Source organism: Moschus berezovskii, chromosome 10 (assembly GCF_049115385.1).
Source record: "Moschus berezovskii isolate FMDL1 chromosome 10, NW_MosBer_1.0, whole genome shotgun sequence".
Lineage (NCBI taxonomy): Eukaryota > Metazoa > Chordata > Mammalia > Artiodactyla > Moschidae > Moschus > Moschus berezovskii.
The window spans coordinates 49,433,238-49,448,542 of record NC_142469.1 but is presented as its reverse complement, the minus strand read 5'-3'; the positions used below and the strand labels follow the sequence as shown (position 1 = coordinate 49,448,542).

The 15,305-nt window shown below is 46.2% G+C and overlaps 1 pseudogene; it reads right to left on the bottom strand.

Annotated features, from left to right (window-relative positions):
* Positions 1-1,087: 1,087 nt before the first annotated feature.
* On the bottom strand, positions 1,088-4,404 carry LOC129560943 (small ribosomal subunit protein eS1 pseudogene; annotated as a pseudogene).
* Between the last annotated feature and the right edge of the window lie 10,901 nt (positions 4,405-15,305).

Below are 15,305 nucleotides of genomic sequence, written 5' to 3'. Positions count from 1 at the left end.
CAGAGACTTCATGAATCCCCTGGAGGTTGCCTTAGTGGAACTTCTCGCCTGCATGGGAGGTGGCACAGATGACCTCAAAGTCTCTTCCTACATCAGAAGAACAACCCCGTGAGGAAGAAAGACAAGAAGGTGTGCTCCAGGCCCTCTCAGGTTACACACAGGAAGCATAGTGCTAGGGCAGAGATACTTCTGGGGGGCCTATGAAACTTTAAACGTTCTTCTCACATTCAAAAAAAGAGACATTTTTAGGGCCCACAGAAGTCAATTAAATTTGGTCTAAAAGAGGAACAAATGTTGAAGAATTTAGTTACGTTTGAAATATTTTAATATTGATATTATTATGATGGGAGGGGCTGACAAAGGCCCCAGTGCCCAGGGCCCTCGGAGGTCACCACGTGGCCTGGGCCCCTGGTATGAGGCCCCAGCTCCCTCCAGGGATCCCCTTTTGGCACAGGCCTCTCCAGCTGTATGTTGTTACTTACAGCCCGACTCCTGACCCTACCCACCATTCTGTGGATCTGGGGATGATCCCTGCTGTTTAAACAAAGAAGGACATTCTCCACGTCAGAGGCAACCACTTGGTCCCAGAAAACTAAAAGAAAACAGAAGATGGGTCTTAACCACACTCATCCTTCCTTCTCTTCCTCCAAAACACTGAACAACAACCAGGTGCCAAATGCAGCGTTGGCGAATTGGGAACACAGAGCTGTGTCAGGTCCTCTCCCTGGCCCACCTCTACTGTCTGGGTGGGAGGAAGCTGGGGGCTTAGCATGGCCCTATGGACTTGCTCCTCCACAGAGGGGACTCCATAATATCACATGCCTTGAGGCACACGTATGTTCTCATTTGGCTGCACTGAGAATACTGGAAATGATGGTCCCAGGCTGCAGGACTGGACTGGAGGCAAAGTGATGTCTCGATACTCTGTGTGGAGCCAGCACAGAAAAAAAAATGCTGTGCACTTATCTACCTTCCCCTGCCCTGTAGCATTTTCCTCTATCCAAATGTACGTCTTTCCCAGTGCTCTATAATTGTGGTTTTTAAAACTGTGGTAAAATACACATAATATTTAACAACAAAAGTCCATATGGTCAAAGCTAGGGTTTTTCCAGTGGTCATGTATAGATATGAGAGTTGGACCATAAAGAATGCTGAGCGCCAAAGAATGGATGCTTTGGAATTGTGGTATTGGAGAAGACTCTTGAGAGTCCCGTGGACTGCAAGGCAATCAAACCAGTCAATCCTAAGGGAAATCAACTCTGAATATTCATTGGAAGGACTGATGCTGAAGTTGAAGCTCCAATATTTGGCCACCTGATGTGAAGAGCTGACTCATTTGAAAAGACCCTGATGCTGGGAAAGATTGAAGGCAGGAGGAGAAGGGGACAACAGAGGATGAGATGGTTGGATGGCATCACCGACTCAATGGACATGAGTTTGAGCAAACTCTGGCAGATGGTGAAGGACAGGGAAGCCTGGCATCCTGCAGTCCACAGGGTCACAAAGAGCTGACATGACTGAGCCACTAAACAACAATAATTTATCATCTTAACATTTGTTAAGTATACAATTCAGTGGTACTAAAAGTATTTATAATGTGGTGTAACCACCACGCTATCTACACCCAAACTTTTTCATCATCTCCAACAAACATTCTGGATATTATTCTGTGTTCATCGAATAATAACTTCCTCTTCCCCATTCTCCCAGTCCTTGGTAACCACCATTCTATTTTCTATGAATTTGCCCATGCTAGTTATCTTGTATAAATGGCATCATACAATATTTATCCTTCTGTGTCTGACTTACTTCACTAAGCTTAACGTTTTCAGGTTTCATCCACATGTAGCATGTGTCAGAATTTCATTCCTTTTCATGGCTGAATAATATTCCATTCTATGGATGTACCATATCTCATCTGTTCATGGACACTGGGGTTGTCTCCACTTTTTGGCTATTGTGAGTAACGATGCTATGTGTATGGGTGTGCAAGTATCTGTTCAAGTCCCTGTTCTCAATTCTGTGTGATATATACCAGGAATAGAATTGCTGGGCCATATGGTAGTTCTATATCTAAACTTGTAAGAAACTGTCAGTTTGTAATCGTGGTTTTGTTTTTCACAAGTAAGATCTTTTATTTGTCATCATTAAAAGACTGCATTTTAAACATTCTTGGACTTGTTCAACTTTGGCATCTGTCTCATGCCCAGTCACTTTTCTAGAACTACTACCTTCACCATGTAACTCCATGAGTTTTCCCAATTCAAACTTGGGATTCTTCAGCATTTTTACTTTTCTAAAGAAGATGTCATGGAGTAGATAAATAGACTGGCAAGTCTTTTCTATGTCTTTTCCAATGCTGTTTGGAATCAATTTACTGACCACCTCTTTGACGTCACTTGCACCTCTCAGGTCGTGATTTCCATCACCTTCGTGTGCACCTGATGCACCTACTGGTGCTGGGCATAAGTGGTTTTCCAAATCTGACTGCTGCATTGTTTAGTAAAACCTACACAGAACAGATGAAGCAAGTGACCGCCGGTAGGTAGTACTGACATCAGTGTGAGCTTCAATCATGGTCTGACATTTTTTGACCACGGAGCACATTTTGTCATGGGTAAGATCCATGTCATAGAAATTGGGTAAGATCCATATCATAGAAATAAATCAGGCAGTTTTTTTTCCCTGAACATCCACAGTAATTGGCTTGAATTTCCTAAATGCAACTTCATTATTCTGCAGATCAGCAAGACTCACTTCAAAAGTATAACCCTTGAGGCCATCAGATGTGATTTTGGTTCCTTGAGTTCCAGTGGCCAGTGTTTTCCCAGTATTTCTTATATTGAACATAGCTGGTGCTTTCATATCATACTAATCTTTCTCAGAAAATGGGTCAACAATTTTCTTTTTGGCTCCCTTTTTGCCTCCTTTCATATGGTGCTTATTCTTGACAACTGCCATGGTGCCCCTAAGAGAGCCAAAAGGGTGGAAGTACAACTCAAGTGGAAACTTAGGCCCTGTAATCATGTTTTGATGGGAATGCTCACAGGTAGGTGAGCATTCTTGGGTAGAGACGGTTGGGACGTTTGACCTGGGAATAGAGGTGAATAACTGCTTTGACATCCAGGACAAAGGACCCAAGAAAAGCCTGGCTATACCTTAGGCACTCTCTGGGCCACAGTGTTGACAGGCCACCACAGATACTTTCCTTGTCAGGGTGGTTGTCACGTGGATAGAAACTGGAAAACCATTTGACAAATGGAATTACTCACCACTGTCCCACGATCAGGCAACCACAATACCACTGGCCATTACCCAGGACAGAGAAATGGCCTCCTTAGAATTTTGCATAAGGGCATTCATTTATATATACATTTTTTAAATTATAAAATATATGAACATAAAAAGAGTAGATAAGTACATATTAAATCATAACAAAATTATCGCCATCACATATCACTCAGCTTAACAAATAACATTACTGACATGTTTGAAGTTCTGCGTTTTTCTGTTCCCAAGCACATTTTCATTCTCCACCTCACAGGTGACCTGAATTTAGCCTGTAACTTTTCTTTCTTTCTTTATAGTTTACCATACACACATAGAAGACTACATTATAATACACTGTCCAATTTTGCATGTTTCTGAACCTCACATAAGTAAAAACATCTGGATTTATTTTTCTGTGACTTGCTTTTTTCATGCATCATTATACTTTCAAGACTCTTCCATATTGAAATGTGTAGCTGTAGCTCATTAATTTTCACCGCTGTGTTGTGGGCTCCATTTTATGCCCATCCTTAATGTATTTATCTATTCGACTGGAGATGGGCTGGTTTGGTTATTTCCTAAGAGCTCGTTCTAATCAGGATTTTTATCCTCACAGTAATTAGCACTAAAAGATTTTAATTGTCTGTCTTCCTACATGTGTAGGTTTTCCTCTAGATTGTTTAAATATGAGGGAAACAGGTACAGTGGCCCTTTTTGGATGTTACTGGATTAATAAATGTTGAGTGGTCCTACCCCATCACCCCACACTTTTTCTGAGCACTGGCTCTCTCTGAACCAGCAGCCATATTTATAACCACGACCCCATCTTCCCATCAGAGCTGATTGGGCCAAAGGTAGATACTTCTCTCAAGCTGGGCCAATCAGACTCTTTCTTCTGTTACCAGAAGAGAGTGGTCTTTGTTTCTTTGCTGGTTAACCCTGTGAAAGTGGAAATTTGGGAGCTTGGATTAGCGCTGCTTTCCCCTGCATATGGAGGAGGAAGGGGTAGGACGAGGAGAAGGGTTAAGATATAAATGAGAGGACTGAAAAGGATGGACAGTTCTTTTAAGGAGAGACTGTGAGGTGGACTGAGAGACCTAAAGCCTTCCAGGCCTCACTCAGCCTCAGCACTTTGCAGAGACTTGGCCCTTGGGTCCCTTGAGGTCCTCTGCTGTGTCTTTACAATAAATTGATCTTTTTGACTTAGTTTCAGTTGTTTTCTATTTCTTGTAATCAAAGACCTCAACTTTTCAATTTGCTTCTTCCTAGCCATTCAAAGGAATGGCAGGGCTGTCATGGACCCCTATTAACCAGAGTGAGTTAAATTCTTTCCCCGCCTGACAAGAGATAGGAAATCCTCCACTTCCAGAGTCAGTCAGCTTCAGGGAGCTAAACAATGGAGTGGATAGTTAGCTGCTTGCTAGTTTTATGTCAACAGGTATAAAGTAGCTATGATAGTTTTATCTTGAGTTATTTTGACCAGCTCTTAGAAATGACTGAAGAATCCTGCTCTTAACTTCCTAAAAACAGGTGCTTGATAAATATACCCCACCCTTCCCCCATTATCCCCAGGTGCTCAGGAGGGTAACCTCGAATAAATGAAGTTCTACAGATAATCCCCAAACCTTATCTAAACTCTTATCTTGGCCAATAGCTTCCTCTTCTGCCTTTTAGCAGAGCTGTTGACAAGAAGCAAATGGACTGTGACTAGCTGGAGTTTTTATCTTTTTATTTCCCTCGAACGCCTCCAGTGGAGCTGTTGAAGAACAATGACAAGGACGAGGAGACGGGTGGCAGGTGGGAGAAGAAACAAAGCCTGCGTGGTTAGAGCACCGGCAAGCCCAGGAGTTGTCTTAAAGGGGCTGGGGGGAACACAGACCAGAGAAGGGGAAGAGAAGTGGCGGGAGGCAACAGTCTCGGCAGGCTCATGTGGAGGGGAGGGGGACTCCACTCCATGTTTCACAGAACGCCTTTCCCAAGCTGGCACAGTTGCAGTTACAAAACAACGCACTCCCAGCAGAGTCTTCAGTGAGATTCTGAAAATGTGGGCCTCACTGAATGGAAGCGAAGCTCACTTGCCTCCCAAGCTTGGTTTTGCTTAAAATCTTCTATCTTCTATAAATCTTCTTTTAGGTACAGCCCCTAAAAAGGCATCGGAGTTTTTACTCTAGCCTCTGCCAAGTGGTGAAGCCAAGGGCGCACACCCGCCGTCTCACTCTAGAGGTAGCCATTAGGCTTTGATGTGTAATTTGAGGCAAGCGATCTTCTGCCGCCCCTTTCTTTTTTCACTGAAAACCACTGTACAGCCACAAAGCTCAAGTTCAGAGGGGGAAGGATGACTCCTCAGCAGCGCCATCTTAGAACCGAGGGGAAAAGAGACTGTTGCTTAAACCTCAGCCCAATGAATCAGATCAGCCTTTGCTGTGATGTTTCAACTGTAACACTTCAAACTTGCTCTCGGCAGCTGTTGGGTATTCCTCGCTGAGACCTTGAATTTGGAGGGCACTGCCAGCACATAAGATCAGCAGCAGAGAAGGACAATGGTGTTTCCTTATTCGTGGAAACATGCTGCTCGTGTGCTTCGGTTTGAGCTTTTGATGAACAGAAAACGCTCTGAACTTATTTTCCTTTTTGTGAAACCCTGACACAGCATTTCTGGTTTCAAAGGAAGCTGTATAAAAAAGACCAACAGAAAACCCCACAAAATGGGACCACCTTAAAAATCAAGTTTACTGGCTAAATGGGATTAAATTAGAGTTGTGTTTTAAAAAAAGAATAAACCAGAAAACAAAAAACAAAAACCAAGTCTTTGCTGCATGGTGCCCACTTCTATCTAAACAGCTCTGAAGTCCAGATGCACGCTGTCACTGGAGCATCTCTGGAGAGAGCGTGGGAAGTTAAAAGTCAGTGTTTTTGATTAATTAATAATCATCCTCAGCTGTGTTGGCAAATGATAAAAACAAATTGTCTGCCTTTAAAGTAAGGGTGGAAGATGTGTGCTTACCCAGAACCGAGGGGGAAGGAGGAAGAGCCCTGTTGGCCTAGGCGGCCCTTGGCTGGTCTGGTGGTGGCTGAACAAAAACGATGCTGTGTGTCTCTTAGCCGGTGTGGTCATGAAAACAATCACAGCTCGGGTGGTCAGTCAGGGAGGTGAGTGAAGGAAGCCAGTGTCTAAGGGCTACCCAGTTGTCTTCTAGAACAACCCAACTGAGCATTTGCAGGAATAACTATTTCTCCATGTTTGTCACTGTGGGGTTCAAATCAGCCAGCTCCAGCTGACTGTGTGTGTGTGCGTGCCTGTGTGTGTGTGTGTTGGGTGGATGTGTGGGTGGGGGTGGGGGTGTGTATGTACTGGGATGAGATGAAATTTCACTGGTAGAGGAGAGACGCAAAGACCCCTCTCCTTTTAAATTTGCCACCTACAAGTTAAACGGTGACCCCACGTCATTTTTTCTCTAAGGCTCTGTGGCTGCAGCTGGGGGCCATCTTCCTCCCTCCTAAGCCTGTAGTTCTTCAGCCGCGTACTCTTACAGGACTAAACATTTGCCTCTTGGTAACACAGTCATATTTCCTCAAACGTCGTGATGTTTGCCTTTGGGGCAGCACCTGGGACGGATTATTGGCTACAGGAGACATACAACGCATCTTAAATACTGGAATGAGTGCAGGAAGGTGGGACTGATGGATGGACCCACGGGACGCTATGTTTATTTTGTGGCTCCACTGGTGGAATTTCTATCTTCTCCCATGACTAGGACATTCTCTCCTTCCTCTGTCCCAACTGCTAGAGTCACGATGCAGGCTCTGATTAACTTTCCCCCCTTCTCCCATGGTCTGCAAACAATCCTCATTTCCTACCCGCCTCTACTTTAATCCATCCTACATACTCAGTTAGCCTTGATTCTACCCCGCCCCAGCCTCGAAACTTTCTATGGCCCCCAATTTCTCACCAAGTCACCCAAACACACACTCCTGTGATTCAAGAGCCTTCACACACCGTGGACCCTGAATACTGTTTCATTTCTAACTCACCCGATGTGTCAAATGTCCGACATGTTATTTCTTTAAAAATTCACTCAATTTCCTACTTTCATCCCTAAAGTAAAAACCCCACTCAGCTTTCAGGGTTCAGCTCCGATGTCACTTCCTCTAAGAAGTTTTTGATTTCACATACTGGATATAACTTCCCTTGTCTTGATCTACTTTGTATTAGACTCTTTATGTGACTGTTCAGTTACTAGATTAGGAGCCCCTGAGGGCAGAAAGGCCAAGTTCATCTTTGTCTTGCAGCTGGCAGCAGAGTGCTGGAAACCAAGAATTCCTCTTGTTGCTGAATTTATTCAGAGAGAACCAGGCGGCCAGGCTCTTGCTCTGGGAGTCTGCAATCTAAGACTGACAGTCAACAAAGTGTGGCTGCAGCTGCTGACCTGAGATGCAGGTGCCAGGATAAATGTGGAGAATCCACAGCTCCAACACAATTCAGTATTCACTTATATTGGTTTCCTACTGCATCACAAAAATAACTACCAATTTACCTGCTTGGAACAATACCCATTTATGAGTTCACAGTTAAGTTCTATAAATCAGAAGGCTGGCACAGCATGCCTGGGCTTTAGGCACAGGGTGACACCATGTTGAAATCAAGGTGTTGACTCTGCTGAGCTCTTTTCTGGAGGTTCTGGGGAAACAGGGCACTTTTAGCGCTTTCTTGTTGGTGCTAGAATTTGGTCACAGGACTGAGGTCCCTGTTACGATTAAGTCAGAGCCACTGGGATAATAATCTCCCTTAAGGTCAGTGAAAGTTGCTCAGTTGTGTCCAACTCTTTGCTACCCCATGGACTATACAGTCCATGGAATCCTGCAGGCCAGAATACTAGAATGGGTAGGCTTTCCCTTCTCCAGGGTATCTTCCCAACCCAGGTATTGAACCCAGGTCTCCTGCATTGCAGGCAGATTCTTTACCAGCTAAGCTGCAAGGGAAGCCACCCTTAAGGTCAACTGTGCTATAAAACATAACCGACTCTGATGCTGGGAAGGATTGGGGGCGGGAGGAGAAGGGGACGAGAGAGAATGAGATGGCTGGATGGCATCACCGACTCGAAGGACATGAGTTTGAGTGAACTCCGGGCGTTGGTGATGGACAGGGAGGCCTGGTGTGCTGTGATTCACAGGGTCGCAAAGAGTCGGACACGACTGAGCGACTGAACTGAACTGAATCACATGAGTAAAATCCAATATATTCAAATGGTGTGCACACAAGAGGGGAGACAAGAAACCCTTGGGTAATTTTAGACCCTGGCCTATCACATTACCTTAAATGTAAATTTGAGCTATTAGTGAGAGTTGTGGCCAAACAAAGTTTGAAGGCAAATGGCAGCTGGAGAGACCACAGTGTATCTTCTGGCGGTACAAGAGGACATCGCAGAGAAGGGAACACAGGAGCTCTCGAAGAGTTGGGAGGGGCCTCGAACTCCTCAAAGAGCCTTGAAGATGCAGGAAGAGGAGGGCTTTCCAGGCAGAGAAGGAGACAAGGAAGAAGGCGCAGGGAGTGGCCCAAGGAACCAGAGAGACCAGTGTGGGCAGCCAAAGCCATCAGTGAGGGAAACAAGGCTGGGAACCCCAGGTCAGGGCTGCATTTCTGAGCCACTATGTGTGGATAAGCTGCTGGCCAAGGCCAAGGGCACAGGGACCACCTGGTGGATGTGCTGGAGTGAGTGAGGAGGACAACTGGGACAAGTGTGTAAGACGCCAGCTGGAGCCAGACACCCCACAAGAGGGCCAAGAGGCGCGGGAAGGGAGGCTAGGGAAGGCAGGGCCTCTGGCTGTTGAGCAAACCTCAGGAGAACTGACAGCGTTCGGACAGGAATCACAGAATGAGGGTTGCAAAGAACTCTTGCTATGGATGAAGCAGGAAACGTCTTGAGACCACAGAAGCAGAGCCAAATGCTGGCCCAGCAGGCACAGAGTCTGTGTCCTGGGCCCAGTCTTCTGCTGACCCACCCCGTGGCAGCGGGTGTCTACTTGCTCTTTCAATACCTTTGTTTCCTGATCTATAAAGTGGAGACTAACAACAGCCCTGTGCTGTTCACTCTAATTAGTGCAGAGAGATCACTTTCCTGGCACTGGCCACCAGGAATGTGGCTTTCCCACTCCAGGGCTCTGCGTTCAGCCTCTGCTCATGAATCGAGTGGACAATTCTGTGCTGAGAGAGCACAGCACAGGTGTAGCTTGGCTGGGTACATCCACCCCTGGGTCAGGCTGCTTCAGGCCACCTCCAGACTGGGTCCTGAGCCCAAGGAGTTATTGTTGTGTAGTCTCTAAATCCTGACTCTTTTGCGACCCCATGGACTGTATCCCGCTAGGCTCCTCTGTCCATGGGATTTCACAGGCAAGAATACTGGAGTGGGTTGCCATTTCCTTCTCAGGGGTATCTTCCTGACCTGGGGATTGAAGCCGCTTCGCCTGCACTGGCAGGTGAATTCTTTGCCACAGAGCCATCAGGGAAGCCAGAGGAGATTCACTTCCAAATCCAGTTTAAATCAGATAACAAGTCTTGCTCAGGAGACTTCCTTTAAGCTGTATAATCATCTCTTGTTAGATTCCTTTTTAGAGTAATTCTCCCCTTCTAGAGATTCCAGGGCAGAGAAGTCTGTATAAGTCTCATTTAAATCACCATTCACTTTCAAACTCTGTCCTTCTCTTTGTCAGGTGAAGCCCAAATGTCACTGTTGAAATTTATGTCCAACTGTGAGGCTACCAAGAAGTCTTTGAAACAAGGGTCAAGCACCCTCTATGCCCCCTAGACGTACTCCAGGTGGTAGGAGAGATGGCAGGGGGCATCCATGGGCAAAGTCCATTCTTAAAATGGGTGCAGATCAAGTCTTAAAACACTCAAGATGACGGCAGCAGTCATTGACATGTTCTAGAATTTTCTGGCCCCCAAAAAAGTGCTTTGAAAGAGCTAGGCTGCCTTTTCAAGGACTTTGAAAAGCAGGCAGAAGTTTGAACTTCTGAGAGGAAACCCAAAGTGAAAGGGTTCATCCAGAGCTGCCATTTCCCAGGAGAAACCAGGACAAATCCCAGCAGAGGAGCAAGGCCGCTGAGGCTGCCTGACTGTGCACCCATTGCAGAGAGCAGGCAAACCCACAGGGTGGCGCGGGGGCGGGGGCGCTCCTGCCTGCTGGGTACATGAGGGGCTCCTTCAGTCCAGGGCAGGGAGATCCCACTGTGATACACATGTCATGCAGTCTGAAGGTCTCCAACGCTGACAAGTGTCCCCTCGGGACTGGGTCTTCTTCGTGTGGGGTCCCGGTCAAGCCAGGCAGTTGGGCAGTCGGGTCCCAATATGAGGCTGCTCACTGTGTCGCACCCCCCACCCCCACCCCCACTCCTAGGACAGACCCAGGCCTGCAGGCTATCCTCAGAAATAGGGCTTGGTCTGGATCAGATCCAGAATTATCTGGAGTTTTCAGGTAGATAGATCTGTTTTGATCCAGTCTCTTGTAGAGTCTTGAGGAATCTTTGGTGACAGCCACAGCTTAGCAGGGATCTTCCTCCAGTCTCTCTGTCCAACCTGGAAGTTTTGGTATTTTTCTAAAGCTGCACAATGTCTGGCCATCTTCAATTTCAAGTGGCTTTGTCTGCAATAATTCTTGGTGCCTAATTTAGTTTCCGAACACACTACATTTAACACACTGAACTCCATCCTGTCCCTGCTCTGTGAATAGCAGGAATTAGCCCTTTAAGAAAGGTCCTTCTACAGCTTGGAGCTCTGGTTTATTGTCTTGCTTGACTCAAGGACTGGTTTGTAGGAAAGAATATTCCCAGTAACTCCACCAGTAGGGACTGAGGGGCTTTGGAGAAGTCACTGTGTGGTTTTGGACCTCACTTTCCTCACCTAGACAGTGAGGAAACTGGACGATATCAGATCTAAGGTGCACTGGGGCCCTAACACCTCATCATCTGTAATCTAACCATCCTGGGCTTCCCTGGGGGGCTTCAGTTATTCATTCAACTCATTTTCATTCACGAATATCATGTGACAACTTCTATGCTAGACCTGTTTCTTTGTGGGGGCTGTTTCAGATTGAAGGGTAAATTTGGTCTCTATCATTCCATATTGGTCAGAAGCAGAAGTCTCAGCAAACTTTTTTTTTTTTTTGCCACACCATTCGGCATGATGGATCCTAGTTCCTTAACCAGGGATCAAACCCTTGCCTCCCTACAGTGGAAGCACAGAGTCTTAACTGCTGGACCGCCAAGGAAGTCCCCCAGCAAACATTTTTTAATCATATAATCCAATCTCCCTAGCCAAAAGTAGAACCTGTGTCACCATCAGATTTATATTTGTGAATGTTACACACATGTACTTTGGAATATGCATAGCAAATATTAGTCATATTACTACTAGTAGTAAGAACAAAGCTTAATTCCTTTCCTCATTTCTGCATTAAAACATAGATTAAACAGAAGTTAAAATATTTCCTTCTTGCCATTCAGTGCATTACCTGTGTACTCCACAGGTCCAGAGTAGAAGGTCTCAAAAGTCCAGCTCTGTAGACTTTCAAGACTGATTGAAACAGATATCCAAGATACTTGGTATGGGTAACATTATACATTTAGTTCTAAAATAAGAGTCAGAAATGGGAGACAGACAATCTATGGCTGATAGTGACTAAGGTTCTATAAAAATAGTTATTTTAAAATAGAGTTATATTATCCAGCAAGGCCACTCTTGTACATATATCTGGAGAAAACTATAATTAAAAAAGATATATGCACCCCAACATTCATAGCAGCACTATTCACAATAGCCAAGATATGGAAACAACCCTACTGCCTATTAATAGATGATGGGTTTAACAAGATGCAGTGTGTGTGTGTGTGTTAACAAGATGCAGTGTGTGTGTGTGTGTGTGTGTGTGTGTCAGTAGTATGGAATACTACTCAGTCATAAAAACAAATGAAATTTTGCTACTTGCAGCAACATGGATGGATCTAGACTTTATCCTACTAAGTGAAGTAAGTCAGAAAAAGAAAGACAAACACCATATGATGTCACTTATATGTGGAATCTAAAATATGACACAAATGAACTTATGTGCAGAAACAGACTCACAGACATAAGAAAACAAACTCATGGTTACCAAAGGGGAAAGGAGGAGGAGGGATAAATTAGGAGTTTGGGATTAGCAGATACAAACGACTCTATATAAAATAGAGAAACCTACTGTACAGCACAGGGAACTATATTCAGTATCCTATAATAAACCATAATGGAAGAGAAAAAAATTAAGAGTTCAAAAAATTGCATTCCTTGGTCCTATTTGGCAAAACTTCTATTATCTTTTCCCTTTCCCTTGGCCGGGCCTTATTTAAATGTCAAAAGGGTCCATAAATATTAAATGTATTCTCAGCACCATACCAGGCAATGTGGGTGAACATAAACGATCTCTGAACACAAATGTCCCTCTCGAGTTTAGCTGTATCGCTTTCCTGCCTGTGTCATGGGTGAGATGCATGGGCGGGCTTTAACCCCTGGCACCAGGATTCAGCCCACATTGCCTTTCTGAGACTTGAGACCTGACTCACTCCTTTCTTCAACCAGCCTGTTCAGCCCGGTTTTCGTGCCTGGCTCCCACAGCAGCAGCAGAAAGGCAGCATGGGGAGGTCAGGCTGGAGAAAGGTGCTGCAGAGGCCGAGGGAGCTGTGGAGGTTGGGGTGTTAGTCACTTTCACTTGGGCCCTGCTGCGCTGGCTGCTGCAGGCTCCCCCTGTGCGGCCAGCAGAGGGTCCATGCAGAAAACCAGCAGGAAATAGAATGGTCAGCAGAGAGCGTAAGAAAGAAACCTATCCTTTCTCAGACAGGAGCTTTTATTTCCACCCTGGTCCACAGTTTCAAAGGGCAGCTGCCTCACAGGGAGAGTGTCTGCATGTTTGAAGTATGAAGACCGTTTCTTGGTCTCTGAAATTGAGTTCGAGAAGGCCCGGTTCCCAGCAGCTGTGGTGCAGCTTGCTTCAGCTATGCTGGTCGACCCTCTGAAAAGGGAGATGTGGCCAAGAATCAGCAGACCCGGCCTTCACTTGGATAATTCTGCAAACCTTTGTATGAGGACAGATTGCACAAGGCTGCATGGATGAGGTGGAGGGAAGAAAAAGGGAAGAGCGTTTTCTGCTTATGACTGGGACCCTGTTATTCATTGGCTTGGGTGTTTCAGCTGAGTTCTGTGGATTAGAAGCCGAGTCATGTCAGCACTAGAAACCTCCCGGGTCTCAGTCATATGTGCTACCCTACCTCTTCCCCGCAGCCCAGACCATTCCTTTCAGAGAACCCTCCCTGTTTCGCGCTTTCACAGAGCAAAGCTGTTCTGAGTCTTGGGGTCACACCCAGCTCACATGTCCCAACAGAAGCTGAGGAAAGGTCTGGGGTCCTTCTCTGTGGCCTCCACCTTCAGCCCTGCCCTGCTTCCGAAGGTGGGCAGGAAGGAGGCCTCCCGGTGGGAGCTGCCCTGTGTCTGGCCATCATGGAGCATCTGTCCTACTGGTTTGGCTCAGCAGAGGGCTGTTGGGCATCCAAAAAGCCAGCGAGGCTGTGTAATGTGGGAGACAGTGAGAGCCATGTTCCCACACTGTAAGTCATGATGACACTGGTAAGACAGTCTGGTGGGCGGGGGAAAGTGAAAGAAAAAGAATAGGGGAACAGAAACCAAAGTGAGGCACACAGAAGGATCGAGCAAGGGTAAAGGCCAAGGCACAAACAGGCTGGGAAACGGGACAGACCTGGAAGAGAATCCGGGAGAGGCAGGGTGAGAGTGTGGGTGGAGGGGAGAGACTGGACCAAGGAAAACACAATGAGACACGAAGGGAAGATGCGGTCATTTGTTTGAGGAAATGGCAGGTGATCTGCTAACACGTACACCAATGGAGGGGGCTGGAGGCCTGGTCCAAGGATGCCCCTGGACATATCACCTTCAAAGCCCCAAACACAGGACAGATCAGCCCTGGCAATGCAGTCGACATCTCTGCTTGCTCAAGGCCTACCTCCCGCCAGGCAGAAAGGGCCTGTGAGACACTCGAGAGAAAGGAAAGAGGCTGTAAGCTGAGGGAAAGGATGGGGCAGATCCCTCTGTGGGAGATCCACAGAGATGCAGTCACAGCCCTTCCGTGAGTTCATCTCCAGGCAGACCTGCCCCCAGGCTTGTGGGCGATGCAAAGAGAGAGAAGCAATGGCTTTCAGCTTCAAGAAATTCACAGTCTGAGCCAAACCAGCAGGACAGATGCTCCATGATGGCCAGACACAGGGCAGCTCCCACCGGGAGGCCTCCTTCCTGCCCACCTTCGGAAGCAGGGCAGGGCTGAAGGTGGAGGCCACAGAGAAGGACCCCAGGACAAGATGTACATATGCAAAGCAATGAACAGCAGCATTATTTATTGGGACTGCTCAGATGAACACAGTAAAGAATATTGGTTGAAAGAAACAAAGAATAAGATAATCAAAGAAATGAACTACAGAAAGGCTTTCCTGACAATGTTCCCAAAGTGGAAATTTTTTTAAATGCAGGAATTAAGTGAAATGATGTTGGCTGAACTGGATGGAACATTTTAAACTGGGCCAAGAAGGTGACCTGGGCTTGACTATAGCATAGCACAGGCTCCGAGTCAAAGCAAAGAACAGAAGGCATAACTGCCCAATCCAGTCTTCCAGGTGAGTTGGATCTACCTGACCTGATAGTCAATTCAACAGTCAACATTTCAAAACACTCGTGCCCTAGGAGTCATGCTGTTGTTGTTCAGTCACTAAGTCATGTCAGATTCTTTGCGACCCCATGGACTGGAGCCTGCCCAGCTCCTCTGTCCATGGGGTTCTGCCGGCAATAATACTGGAGTGGGTGGCTACTTCCTTCTCCAGGGGATCTTCCTGGAAAGGGGCCAAACCCGTGTCTCTCATGTCTCCTGCATTGGCAGGCAGATTCTTTACCACTGAACTGCCAGGGAAGTCATATTTAGCATTAAAAGACATTAAGAAAAGATTGTTGA